Below are 15,184 nucleotides of genomic sequence, written 5' to 3'. Positions count from 1 at the left end.
GAACATTCTGTCTGAATGTTTCATATCTTCGAGGGAGTGGAAGGTGTGCGCGCGCTTACCAAAATAACGTTATCATGTATCGATATATTGCAGAACAACCTGATAAACGGTTTGAATTGAGCATGAAGAAACTCACTAAATCATGACTCAAAGTAAACGAAGTCAAATGCGAGAGCTGACAATCAAACCTCGAATTCCTTGATCACCAAGCCAACAAAGAAGGGGTATATTTAGATAAAACTATAGTCGAAATATAGCCACCAAAGATGTGTCAAGATTACGCACTATGCTGGGGATGATACAATATCCGGGTTGATTTCTCTCTGATTCACTTGTGCTTTACACAGTACCTAGACCTGGGATGATAAGCAGCAACAAAGTTTTGGTGTAGTGAAAATCAGTTCCCCAGTTCTTGCGTACATCAGCGTATCCAAAGAAACTATCGCAAGTGCAGATCCGTGTTGCTACGGTATTGCAGGCTACACATACCATCGTCACATCGACGTCACGAAACCTGTAGAATTTTATTAGCGAACGCTGATCAACATGGACCAGTTCCAACAAGGAGTTGGATGAAGCTCTCCAATCTCCAGCACAGGAGTGAATTGGGCTTGTCTGCCCCTGAGAAGGTGGAGGACTGTTCGAGTCAGAGAGCTTGGGACAACAAAATTTCGAAGACCACCTTCGACTCTCTCTTCATCCAGTCGGACCAGTTTTCAAGGTGCGCTTACTGTCTGCTAGCTCCAAATATTCAGGTGACTGGATTGATGCCATCCTTGAGGCTAACATTGGTGGCCTACTCAGCTTGGACGAACTTCGTATCTACATTGCCCTCAAAGTGGGAGCTGACGTATGCATGGGTTTGATCTGTCGTTGTTGCAGATTCCTCGACTCTACAGGCCTCCATGGTCTCTCTTGCCGTCTGAATGCTGGTCGCTTCGCGCGTCATACGGAGTTAAACATACACAAGAGGAGCTTGGTCCGGGCAAACATCCCCTCCATCATGGAACCATCTGGGTTGTTCAGATGCGATGGGAAAAGATCAGATGGCCTCACCCTGTGCTCCTGGTCGAGAGACAGATGCTTTTTCTGAGATGTCACAGTTAACGACTCCTTTGCTTCTTCTCATATCCTAGATGCTGCAGCCATGGCGAGATCCGCAGCTTCTGCGGCCGAGCGGAACAAAACGCTGAAGAACCGCGATCTGTCAGCCAACTACATTTTCCATCCTGTAGCGTTCGAGACGTTTGGTGGGGTCGGATCACTGACTGCGAGATTCCTGTCTTCACTGGCATCTTGTCTAGCAGAGGTAACCGGTGAAGCTCGTGAGGGCGTTTGGCTGTTCCAGCGCATCAGCCTCGCCATCACCTGCGGCAATGCTGCTGCAAGCGTGCTGACGTGCCTCAATAGTCACTAGAGAGGTTTCCGAGCGCCCCTAACTTTTCAGCCTAAGGTGGTGAATTGTTTTTGTTTTGTTTTTTCTGTTTATTGTTTTGTAATTTTTCAATTGTGTTCTGTTTCGTTCATTTTTCTAATTTATTTTTTCTTTCCTTTTTTTCCTAATTCATGCATTTGTTATAGAGTCTAATTATAAGACTGTCCTTTCACCATGTCTTATTGCAAACCGCATTCATAAATAAAGTTCAGTAATATACTCATAAAAAAAAATTGACAAGACTAGTGAAGTTCAAACTGATTTCAGACCACAAACCTATAGTGCCTTTTATCAACAACAGATGAGGAAGACTATATCTCGGCATACCTACAAAAGTAGGCCCTCCTCCAATTGTGTTTCCCCATAGCTTTCAGAAAAATAAGTACTTTTTAATGAAATATCTTAAGTATTTACAGAATATTGGGTAGGGGTGTATTAGTGAGAATTTACAATGTATTCCTTATTTTTGTCGAGCGGATGACATTATTCCGAACGACGGGAGTGGTGAGGAGGTTGAAAAAAAAGAATTGAAAAGGATTAATTTTTTTTATAATCGTAATTCCCATATTATATTCCCATCAATTTTAGCTTTGTAATTTTTTTTCATCAACACAAGACAAAACCAAATAGAAATATACCGTTTGCGACTGTTAGAGGGAAGGAAGAAACAATAGATATTTTGGTCTCATTATAATTTTCTTCAATTAAAAAATATTCCTTTCTACATTTTAAATGACTGAAATTATCATTCTATAGATACTTCTTTCAACTTATGGTGTTTGATTTTTTTTTTTATTGTGAAAGTTACGATGAAGGGAAGCAGGGTGAGTTTTGTTGTTTTTGTTGTTTTTTTTTTACAAAGATGGCATTTAGTGTCTTACAATATGGAATAGATCTTTTCTGTTTGGCTGCAGAACTGACCAGCTATAGAAAAACGGGCAATTTTTGGTTCACCTTTTCGAGAACCTCCCCGGGATCTTTGTGATTTGACGGGCAACATTTTTTTATGTAGTGTTTTTGGTACCGAAACACTTTCAAACTTCGAATACTTGTATATTTTGTGTTATAGAACAGATAAAAAATTTTGTATTCGAAGTTATTTCATGTAAAAAATTGTCGTATTTCGGTAATTTCAACCAATCACTGACGTCTATTGAGGTGAAAACAATTACGCCGTGGAATATAAACAACGGTGTTACGGGATTTTTTCCCTTGAATAAAATTAGTGCCGTTGTTTGTCAACAAAAACTATTCGTTGTCAGCAACAACTATCAGCGGTATATTTTTCGTTTGTCACTGTTATTTATGACATCGTTCGTGCGTTTGCACTGGTTTTAGCTTTAGGGTTTTAGGGTTAGGGTTCGGGTTTTAGAGTTAGGGTTAGTTTTAGGATTACGGTTAGGGTTATGATTATTTTTGCTATAACCTTAACTCTAACCCTATAACTCATAACCCTAACCCCAACCCTAACCCCAACCCTAAAACCCCAACCCTAACCCTAAAACCCTAAACCCTTACTAAGGAATAATGATATAATTAAACAGGGAATAACACACTTGACACCGAACAGCACTAACTGTATTCAGCTGAATAGACGTCAGTGATTGGTTGAAATTACAGAAATACAACACCTTTAACATGAAATAACTTGCGATGTACAATTTTTTGTTAAGAAGATTAAGAGAAGAAGTTGTTTTATATGACACATTCTACCAGTGTCCCAAGTTTGAAAGTGTTTCGTTAAGAAAACAAGTGTTGCCCGTCAAATCACAAAGATCCCCTCCCCGACCTCTGGGTGAGCAGTGACCTCACCAAATGGAGTTGCTCAGACACTCATGCAGCAACCGAATCCTACCGCTGTCTTGGGTGACAAGGAGAGGAGACGACTTTATATCTAGCATGGGCTGCCTAAGTGCAGGTCGCTGACTACATACTTCCAACCTTTCAGGTCTACATGATACACCACCTTCCAATCACTGCAGGATTTCCAAATAAAAAATCAAATAAAAATATATAAATATATACTAAAAATAAAGATACACATATATACTAAAAATAAGATAAATATATATAGGAAAAAAAAACGAAAAGGCACATATCGAACAAAGGTCAGCAATGCCTGTGCAGAGTTTTAGGTTCAATAAGGCTTTTATACGACACCTCATAGACCCTCTCCACTTTATTGACATTATCCAGAGACAAGCCAGAGCAAGATGTCTGGTGCCAATATGAGTTGCAGGCTCAGGAATGTGGGAGCGCCATGATCTCTAACACAAACCAAAGATCCCCAAAATCTCCAATGCCATTCTCTGCATATCTGGTTTTATATCAGAGTGACCTTCTCCTAGAGACATGCTTCAACAGAAGCTGAGGGGTGCCTCAATCCCAGTGGTCTTTCAGCACACCATCCTGGAATTTCTGCGTACCTGTGCTATTGCTAGATAGCTGTTAAGCCTGCACTAGGTTCATCCGACCTTTCAACAGGTCTTGTTTTTAATCCTGCTGCGTTTCTAGCAACTCTCTCCACCAGGATAGCCTGGTGGGGGTGCTAGATTAGTTGCTGGCAACCTAACCATGCAACAAGTTGTACTGGATTCCATGTTACCAGTAGCACTTATGAAAGCCCCATAAGTGACCTGACACACACACACACACATATATATATATATATATATGCACACATACACACACACATACATATATGTATATAGATATATAGATAGATACACACACACACATATACATATGTGTGTGTGTGTATATATATATATATATATAATCCTATGATTGACCACTGGTCACTAAAGCTTTTTTTCTTCTCTCTCTGCTTATTTTCTTGTGCTCCTTTCTATTGAAGAGCATAGGCTTGAAACATAAAAGACTTTCTCACCTTCCCGAGCATTAAACTAATACACCTGTTTGTTATTTACACACCTGCCTTCATCTTTTGTTTTTTTTTTGTAAATTCCAACTATATATAATCCTATATATGTGTATATATATATATATATATAAATATAAAGAGAAAGAGAAAGAGAGAGAGATGTTTACAAGAAGTGATGTAACAGTGACTTTGAAGTTTTGTCTTGCTAGCCTTCAAAGGAGGCACTTCTCTTGCATTGAGTAATCATCCAGTTTAAAATGAAATTGATTTTATTATAACTTGACATTAATGTGTGTGTGAGTATGTTACATAAAATACTTTGTCCCCTGATTATTTGTAAATTTTTTATTAATTGATTGAAAAAGATTTTTAATTGTGAACCAACGCTATTTTTTAATGCTGTACGCATGTTAAAATGATTTTGAATGCCAACTTAACAGTTATAAACTTTGTAAAAATATGTACTACAGTTAGACAACACAGACTGTTCTTGTCTGACAACCAAGCTAATATACTTTACCTATAGTGACTATTATAATCAACATTTATATGTAGGCGTGTATATACATATTTACACACACGCGCGCGCGCGCGCGCGCACTGACAGTTATTTCAGGTCTTTTTTCTCTTGCTTTTTTAATAATCATCTGACAGGTTCTGACATGACTGAATTGAGAAAAGTTCAAACAAGGGATTATATTCGTTTCCTTCTATTTCCGAGTGTTCACTTATTTCCCTCTTCTCCCTATGAATAATGAATTTTACTTCAACACTTCAAAACACCATGGATTAAGGATTTTGTGCCTTATCAGGCCTTTAGTTTTTCTGGTATATTATAGGTAAAATATGAACTTGTAGGACAAATGTTCTAGTGAGGAGTTAAAAATTCAAGCCAGAAGAGTCTGTAACACAGTTTCAATCTCTGTTTAAAGCTATTTTTCGTTTCACTTATTTATTTACTAGCTTAAAAGTAGCACTCCATGCAGACTTTTGAGCTAGCTCCTACAGAGGGCTAATTGAGCCTAAGGCCCAAAACTAAAGAGAGCAATAATAATAAAGTATCTATTTGGAGGACATAACTTTTGCAAGCCAGGATGAGGTCAAAACTGACATTTCAGAGTTCTTCGCTTTGAAACCAAAAGAGTTTTACATTGGTGGGATTAAAAAGCTTGTAAATAGATGGAAGGAAATCATAGATAATCAGGGAAAGTACGTTGATGATTAAATTTCAATTAAATATAACATTTGATCACTTGTTTTCTTTATTCAAAATTTGGACAGAACTTATGGGATGATCTGATAGATACTGAATTATTGTTAAAAGCAAAATAACATCCATTCATAAAGGTGGTAGTAAGTCACAGACAAAGAATTTCAGACCTATCAAAAGTTCTGGAGAGAATTATATGCAAAAGAATGATAAACTAGATATCTTGACTAACAGAGACTTTTTAATGGCAATCAGTGTGGCTTCTGCCATAAAAGAAAGTAGCTTCTGCAACAACATAACTAAATTAAGAAATACTTGCTATCAAGAGCAAGAATTGAGTCTGCAAAAGTCTTTGACAAGGGTGATCATGAAATTATATATCACAAGCTGAAAGATGTTACCATAAAAGTAGGTTGGGCATTCGGATCTCTGAATTTTTAAGTGGTGCACCACAAGGCCTCATTTGATGCTTTGTTTTCCCTGTAATTTTCTCAGATATGTAGTAGTAGTAGTAGTGTAGAGGCATGCACCATAACAGCACATCACTGCATCCACCATTTGTTGGTGATTCCCTACTTTCAATGGATGGCACCCTTGTGCCACTCAGGTGAAAACCTCCAATCCATGGGTTCATTTAGATAGTCACTGCTGGTGAGGGTTTTATGAGATTGGAGTGCAAATCTTACCTCAATCTCACAGAAGAAACGTTTGGTCTATTCTTTGACATGCCAGTTCCCACACAGCACTAGAACAATGTGAAATGAAATGTTTTGCTCAAGAACATAACACACCACCCAGTCTGAGAATCAAACCAATGAGCTGGCGATGGTAAGTGCAACACTTCAACCACTAGGCCATGCACCTTCACACATGGACTAAAAATATATTTGGTCATACTCAGTAGCTATGCAGACAACACTAAATTGATACTAGAAATCAATACAAATAATGGTATCTATGCATTCTAACAAGGCATAAATGCCATATACTACTCGTCAATTGACAACAAGTCTTTCAATAGAACAAAATTCCATGCATTCTATTATGGTGAGCGGATACCTAATTTGTGGATTCTAAGTTCAATTCAAACTAGAGGAGATATATTGACACCAATTGGTTAGAACAAAACAGTCTTTCAGTCAAACTGTTATATATATATATATATATATATATATATATATATATGTTGTTGTACTTGGGGATGGTCATATTGCCAGTTTAGCCAAGAAAAACACACGCACTGTATATTTGGTGTTAATTTGCTTCAGCTTTATATTACATTAATCTTAATCTTATTTCGGCCAGAGTTCTTTCGTCACACTTCTGTGACCTCATCAGTGGTCCTTTGTTTCCTTCCTTCTTATGTGTGTCTCACCTTGCTAACTATCAGCCATTTTGTGTATATATATATATATATATATATATATATATAATAATATAAATATATGCATATATCCATGCATATATGTACATACCTACATATATATGTATATATACATGCATATATGGGTACCAAAATTGTTTTATGACAGACCTGGAAATACTTATATATAACTAATTGACATGCCATACAGCTGTGGTTATCAAAATCATATTGCTATGGCTCCTTTCAGAACATGTTTTATCTCTCATGGCCTCCTCATAGATGTTGTTAATTGAAAGAAGCATAAAGCATAATTTCCCATTTACAATGTTTATTACTTATAATTGTATAATACATAAAGTATTAACTATAGCTTACAAAAATGCCTTTTTTGTTTTTTACACAAGTAAAATAGTGTGTTAACAAACAAAATTAAAACAATAAATGCACATGAGGAGCACAAATTATAAGGAATGCTAAATATTGATTTCAAATTTTGGCACAAGGGCAGCAATTTTGGGCAGGGATAAGTCAATTACATCGACTCCAGAGTGCAAGTGGTACTTATTTTATCAACCCTGAAAGGATGAAAGGCAAAATCAACCTCAACAGAATTTGAACACAGAATATAAAGATGGATGAAAAGCATTTTGCCTGGTGTTCTACTAGCTCACTATCCTTAGGAGTGCTAAATATTGGTTTCAAAGTGCTATGTTTTCAACCTTGTTATGTACCTATGGCTTACTTGTATGTATATATATGTATATTGTCCCAAAATAAAAAAAAGTCAACAAAAAACAATTCTATGACTTAATAATTGTACTTAAAAAGATAATCATCTAACATACCAGTGATTACTACTAGAAAACTTTACATAAATTCAAATTCACTGCCAAAAGAAATTACAGGGAATATTTCCTCCCTGTTTGACTCAGCAGATAGCTGGATCCTTCAATGGTGGTAGCCTTATTTTGTTGTCACATGATGCTACAGTCAGTGTACCTTAAAAATATCAATGTGTTTCCAGAGTACTATAAGCTCTTTAATAAAGGGAACATAAAAGTTCACTTGAGCTACACATGGAAGTTAAACTATGCAACAAGCCACAGCTGTAAAACAGATGGAACTGGAAGATCAAGGCCATTAAGTAGTTTGTTTAAGAACAGAAATATTATATTAGGCAAAATTACAGTAAGAATGATGTACTGATAAAGAATACAGCATACTTTCTACTCATGAACAATACACAACTAAACCATAGCACTCTTTAGGCCTTACAATTTTAGATAAATTCACATTGGCAATCATAGCTTTCACATATTTCATTATCAAATCCAGATTTCCTTCTCACAACCAGAAAATATTTGAGCTCTTAACACTTTTCAAAGCACAAACACAATCTACAGTCTTATTTCATTATTGATTTCACATTATTGTCATTATTTTGAAAACTAATAAAGTCTTTACAAAAGAAAGACAAAGAAAAGAAGAAAAGCAGAAAAAAGATAAAAAGGAGAAAAAAAACATCATGTAGTACCAAGTGCTTCAGTTGGTTGCACACCACAAGGCTCAGTGGAACCTACTGATGCAAGCCAGCACGCTTGTATCATTACCACAGGCAATGGTGAGGCTAAGGCATTGGAAAAGCCATGTGTCTTCATGGGCGTCACCTGACACGTCGGTGAGGCAAGCTGCCAACGACGACAAGCACTTTGTGGTTAGTGACCCAGTCCCTCCAAATGGAAGAGATAGTTCACTGTCAGATCCAGATACTTCAGGGCTTTGTTCCATTTGGATATGGAAGCAGTGACTCTCCCATTTACCACAACATGAGTGCTTAGTCAAACAACACTCCTGCAGCATACTATAATAACTTTCCACTGTTAGGATGTGTTCTTTTCTGTTTCCTTTTATCATTTTAATTCACTAATTCTACAATTCAACATAAATTTAGACATAGTACCATGACTTGTGTTTCATTCTTTCTGTTGAAACATCTTGGTCTTCTTCCTAAGAACTTGTCCCCAATCTTTTCTCTGCAAAATTGCTTCTCTTTGGAATTCCTTGTCAGATTTGCTTTCATTTCAATTATAAATCATCAACAATTTGAAACAAGTGTTAATTAATCTTACCCAGTTATTGCTATTCTATTTTAAGAATGCATGTTCAATAATCTTTTTAAAGTTTTTTTTTCCTATCAATTTGTAGTCACTTCCAGTCATCTGATACCACCTGAATTACCTCATTTCTTCAAACTTCATCAGCTCTAAAACCCTACTTGTCATTAGGTTTGTATGGCTTTCATTTTAGAACATACCCACCACAAAAATAAAAAAAAATAAAAAAAATAAAAATCATCTTGAAATGAAAATTTTGACAATTTTGCCTCATTTAATAGTAAAGAAGAGACATTATAGATATCATGGAAATATACTCATAGTTATAGATCCCTTTTACTTACAAACTATAATCAGCTCAAACCATTTCATTTCCTTAAAGTTTAAAAGCTGAATTTCCTTTATAGGAGCAGAAAATCTTTCATATTTGAGCAGCTGATAAAGTACATGTACCCACATATATGTATTATTGTTCACATGTCAGAAATGGAGCACCCACCACATTAAATATTATTACGAAGGTAAATCCTTCTCCACGATAGGCAAAGCTTCACCCAATTTACAGCCAATAGCTCACTGTTGAACAGTATCCTTTTATTGATTCTTTCACTGTTACTACAATGGCAACTGCAGCTCCAATCTTGCCAACCCTATGCCTCTCCTATCCATGTAAACCTATTCAAGAATTCAATTCGTTCACCTTTCCTACTCTCCCTCCTCTTATTCTCACTCCCAAACAGTTGCTCAAATTTTCTTTCCAAGATCTGATATTTTTGAAACTCCCTCCTCAAACTAACAAATATTTTAAGAAAAAGCTTTTAATAATAAATATAAAAAAAAAACCCTTCCCATGTTTTCATTTTTTTTTTATCAATCTAAATCGTCTAAGCATTGAAATTTGAAATTTAATTTCAAAACAAGTAATACAATTCTCATAACTGTAGGTTACATACATATGCACTTCATATGAAAAAAGGGTTCAATAAAATTACATTGATTTCCCAGTAATAACTTGACTCTTCGATTTTAATTTATAATAAAACTGTTCAAACAACTTTTTTTTAAATATTTTAAGTGGATTTTGCATATATGTAAAAGAATTAATGATATTTCTACCATTATATGTTTCTTTTCTTTTCAAAATAGAATTCATTTAGAAGAAATGTAATGCTTTTCTGTCACGAGATGTCATTCCGCTATAACATTTTGCCATTTCAGTTTTTATAACAATCAACCGGAAGTTTATAATAAATGGCAGCCATTACTAGTTATTGGCATGTAGGATTATGTTAGGTTCGATTTTTCTGTATTTCACAGAGGATACGTTAAAAATTATTTCAGGTAAACATTCACTTTTCATTATTGTAATCAGCTATACGAAGAAAATTTCTTCAAGCCAGTATTTGTCTAAGAATACATTTCTAGACTATATTGTTACATGGTTCGTATTTAATTGGATGTATTTTGGTTTCTAAACGTGCACATTGTAAAAAAAAAAAATAATAATAAAAAGGACTTGAGCTAGATTATAGAATGTAATTCATATATATTGTTTCATTTATTTGTTAAATATAAAAAAACAATATTCACATGGAAAGTTCTCTAGCAAAGTAAAAAAAAAAGGAGAAAAGTTACGAGAAACAAAATACTTCATAAAAGGAAGTCTTTGTATTCGTTATTTCTTACTTCGATCTTATAAAAAAGTTATAATCGATTATAAATGGTACTAAATAATGTAACTTCTAATGATTTTTGTTCATTTATTGTGCATTCTGGAAAACAGAACCAGGAAGAAAATAATGTTAGTTTTTGTAACTTCCGGCTTGTTTCTATTTAACAAATACTTCTAATTTGTTTTCTATGATTTATTGACGAAACCAACATAACTGTGAGGTCATCCGACACAACATTAGTTCATGGTTTTGTTTTTGAATGTGTACATTAGCACACATTAAAAAAAAAAAGTCTGTTTTAAAATACTCAGAACTTTCATAACAATCACCAAACACTTATGGATTTTCCATTTAACACTATCGATCTATATATTTATCTTTCATCTAGATAAGGTTTCAAACATGATTTTCATCTAAAAACAGATTTCGATTTTAAATAAGTAGTGTCTGTCGACTGAGATATAATAACTGATAAAATAAAATAAAAAAGATGATCTGAAATCGTATTGAGGGTTGTAGGAAATGAAACTAACTTGAACACGTCCTTTCCGGAAAACAGGGACCTGTTCGTGACAACATTGAAAAGTGGCGTTTTTAGTAGAACTGTGAGAATTGTAATAATTGTTATCGATTCTGAACGTTACGTTTACATTTGAAGAAAAAGTAAACAAACATCTCACTTGTATGGATGTAACCTCATGTTCTATTACGCTAACTTATCGGCTTGTATCATCAAGTGGCTTTAGAAGATATGTGTTTCATCCAAAAAGCGTGAGAGGGGCCATCGTTTAAAAACTGGATCTGCTTCGGAACCTTGGTTTTTGTGAAGTTCTGTTAGTAAGCTTGATAGCTGTGACCATGAACAGGTTAGATATTTTAAGTTTCAATAACTACAGCACACTATAAGAATAATATATTATATTGCCCTTCCCTAGCACTCATTAATGTTGTAAAAGAATTAAAGCATTGAGGAACATGGTTACAGATCACTCAGAATACTTGTAATTTAAATTTTGTTCATTTTAGGCAGTTTTAAAATAAAATTCCCAACTTGAAAATTTGTTCATCGATTGTTAGTATATGATACTTGAAGAAATCTTCATTTTGCAGTTATCTTGCTTTGAAAGTTCATAGGGTTTTCATTCGAATAAAGTCAGTAGAGTCCTATTATTATTATTATTATTATTATTATTATTAATCACTTAAATATCCCATAATCATGTACATTGTTGGGAAAGTAAAAAGTCAATAATTTTCTTAATAACTTATGAAGAATTGTGTATAAACATCTCAGCCAACTATCAGTATATAAAATCAACTTAAATTTATTGGTTTTCTTCCTACTGTTTTTTTTTTTTAGAATGTATCCACATGCAACCTAGGTACTTCATATTACACCTTCACAGGTTTTGTGAACAGAGATCTTGAAAACATTATCCAATTGGAAACAACAATTTTATCATTTAAACAATTACAAAGACATTCACTAATTCTACTAGAAAACGATTTTATACTTCATTTTCCCTAACCTGGGAAAACATGCAGTTAAAAGCCATTAAAGTCTATGAAATGGTAGGCCATGCAATTTCTGATCTTTCTTGACAATACTCCCACACAACATAACAAAGTTGCATCCTTAGGGCTACAGAATTGTTCAGCTTTGAAAATCTGTTGATTCTACAAGGCACTAATAAGAGCCACAATGGATTATTACTCCAGAATCTGGGATACTGCAGCTACATACATAAACGTTCTTGACCATGTCCAAAAGAAGTATGGTATGGGGCATTCAACTGATTAGCAAAATCATTCAGTCACATGCTGCAGCCTGTGGCCCGTACATACATATTTTATTTCTACTATAATGGCTTTTACTCCTCTGGAGTAACTAGTTGTATACCATCTTCATCCAAATCTCACACTAACCGTTATGTTTAATTCCCCCCACATCCATAGAACATAAACCCTCTAGAACTTGTTTCTTTCCCCTATTTTTCCTGCAGATAAAAATTTACAAATGTTAAAACTTAAGATTAACATTATCACTCTCAGCAGTCTTGGAGGGTCTTTGAAGATCATTGGTACCTGCCCCTTTTATATAATTTTTGCTGATGGGCTATCAGAATATCTTTTTTACAGTATTCTTCTACACATACAAACATCTTAAGGTTAGGCCAATTGAAAAATGCTCCAATGCACTTCATTGGTCACAGAGATAGTCATTAACAATCACAATCTCCAACATTTTGGCTCCCTCTCTCTCATTAATGGCTGCCACTTGATATTGGAAGTCATTAAGGAGGGAGAGATTTCATTGTCATTAACAAAGTACCTGAATAAATCTACATTTATTCAAACATTTCATTGCATCACTGGACAGGACATCTATTTCATTAAGTTGTGATTGTCTGGGATGTTATCTAAGCTTCAAGATATATCTCTCAAATGCCCTGGAATACAGCATCAATGAATTTCCTGGTGTCATAGGTTCTTTTGAGGCTTTCAGCATCCAGTTCAACCAGTCAAGGCTGATCAAGTCCTGGCTTGCATCCCAATAGCAACAAGCTGTGGGTTTGTCTTCTTTATCCAAAATCACCTTGTAGTAATGAAACTTCTGTTCCTCTCCTTTTTTTCCTGCACTAGTAATTTTGAGCCCAGTTAGAGCGAGCACTCCACAAGCTCCTGCCAGCTCACTTCAGTTAATTCACAGTGAGTCTGCCAGTCTCAACTTCTACATTATTTTACCAGCTCTTCCCAGTATTCAACAATCTTTTTCTCATGAACTTCCTCTATCTGTTTTTCCTAAGTCAACTGTCTAATGTGCAATTCAGGGAGGATTCTGTTAGTTCTACCTAATGGTACAGAGACCAGAGCTGAGCACCTGCATTATGCACACATGGGCTGGTATAGATGTTTTCATCATCATCATCTTCATTTAACATGCTGGCATGGGTTAAACAGTTTGATTGGAACTGGTAAGCTGGAGAGCTGCACCAGGTTCTTGTCTGATTTAACATGGTTTCTATAGCTAGATGCCCTTCCTGATGCCAACCAGTCCAAGAGTTTAATGGGTGCCTTTTACATGCAATTTACATGACACTGGCAATGGCCACAACAACAATTTCATGGGTACCATTTACATGACACCATCAATGACCATGACTACAATTTCACTTGGCTTGACAAGTCTTCTCAAGCGCAGCATATTACCAAAGGTCTCAGTCACTAGTCATCATGTCTGTGAGACCCAACATTTGAAGATCATGCTTCACCACTTTGTCCCATGACTTCCTGGGTCTACCTCTTCCACAGGTTTCATTCACAGTTACAGATTGGCACTTTTTTGCACAGCTGTCCTCATCCATAGGCATCACATGGCTATGCCAGCACAGTCATCTCTCTTGCACACCACATCTGATGCTTCTTATTCCCAACTTTTCTCTCAAGACACGTTCTGTCGAATATGCACACTGACACTGCACATCCAGCCAAGCTATGTTCTGTAGTCACAGCCCATCTTTCACTGCTGTGGAGCATGGCTATTTGCACACAGGCTGGCCTATCGTCTCAGGCATTTTTTAATGATTTTTTCAAATTTATCTGAAAAGTTATTATTTTTGACTGGATCTATGAATTTTGTTTTTTGCTTTATTTAATACTAGAACAGCATATATTAATTAATCTCTGTGGTCCTAGTTAATATAACAAACTTATTGAAATGTATGTGTTCAGTTTTCACCAAGTGTAAAATATTGAATATCTTCAGCCAACCATAACTGATCTTTGAAGGTAACTTATCAAACATAAAAGAGTACTCACATCTATATAACTGCTATACTTTTGTTTGATCATACAGTAATTGTTTGAAAGTATTTCAAATCTATGTTTATGTGGGTGTGCATGATTTTGTAATATTGTGTTAGAGGCAAGTTAATGCATAGTAGTTATTATTAATTATTATTATTTAAGATTTATTATAATTATTTGTTGCACTGTTTGGGCCACCAAAGACTGTTTGGTACATATACTTGATTAGATGAGATGGAAAAGAATAGTTTTAGGATAGCTTTGAACTTGTGTAATCTTTTAATGTTTGCAGTTACTTGGACAGGTACTATTTAAACACACTACATTGCATAACTTCTAATTGAGAATATAAACAGTTTTGAACATTATTCTCCATAGAAATTCTGAACCTGACAGCCTCTCATAGAAATCTCCTGTTCTCCATATAGCCAAGTCTACATTATAATGACCTCTTCAGGACTAAAATGTACTTCAGCTATGTGGATGTCTCATGACCTATTAAAACCCTGAGGTTTGACTTAAGACTTTACCTTCAGAGTCTATTCTCTTTGAGCTAAATCTATGGAAGGACTCCTGAAATAGAGAAAACAAGGATGGAAATGATATAGTCTTGAGTTCAATTCATTACAGATCATCTCTTGTATATTTGATCAGTACATGCCTCAGTACACCTAGTTATAAGAAATAAGTACTGT

At 35.2% G+C, this 15,184-nt stretch overlaps 2 protein-coding genes across 3 annotated transcripts in view; one reads left to right on the top strand and one right to left on the bottom strand.

Annotated features, from left to right (window-relative positions):
* Positions 1 to 594, bottom strand: part of LOC106876649 (coiled-coil domain-containing protein 60) — a 45,225-nt gene extending 44,631 nt beyond the window's left edge. The window contains exon 1 of the mRNA XM_014925263.3: positions 1 to 594. This exon is cut by the window's left edge and continues 893 nt beyond it. The gene's annotated coding sequence lies outside the window, so the exon portion shown is untranslated.
* A 9,659-nt stretch (positions 595 to 10,253) lies between these two features.
* Positions 10,254 to 15,184, top strand: part of LOC106876645 (uncharacterized) — a 45,511-nt gene continuing 40,580 nt past the window's right edge. For both annotated transcript variants that reach the window (XM_014925261.3, XM_014925260.3), the window contains exon 1: positions 10,254 to 10,350. The gene's annotated coding sequence lies outside the window, so the exon portion shown is untranslated. The remainder of the gene's footprint in view (positions 10,351 to 15,184) is intronic.

Source organism: Octopus bimaculoides, chromosome 3, assembly GCF_046866305.1.
Source record: "Octopus bimaculoides isolate indiv1 chromosome 3, ASM4686630v1, whole genome shotgun sequence".
Classification (NCBI taxonomy): domain Eukaryota; kingdom Metazoa; phylum Mollusca; class Cephalopoda; order Octopoda; family Octopodidae; genus Octopus; species Octopus bimaculoides.
The sequence above is the reverse complement of the archived record's forward strand: the minus strand, read 5'-3'. Positions and strand labels throughout refer to the sequence as shown.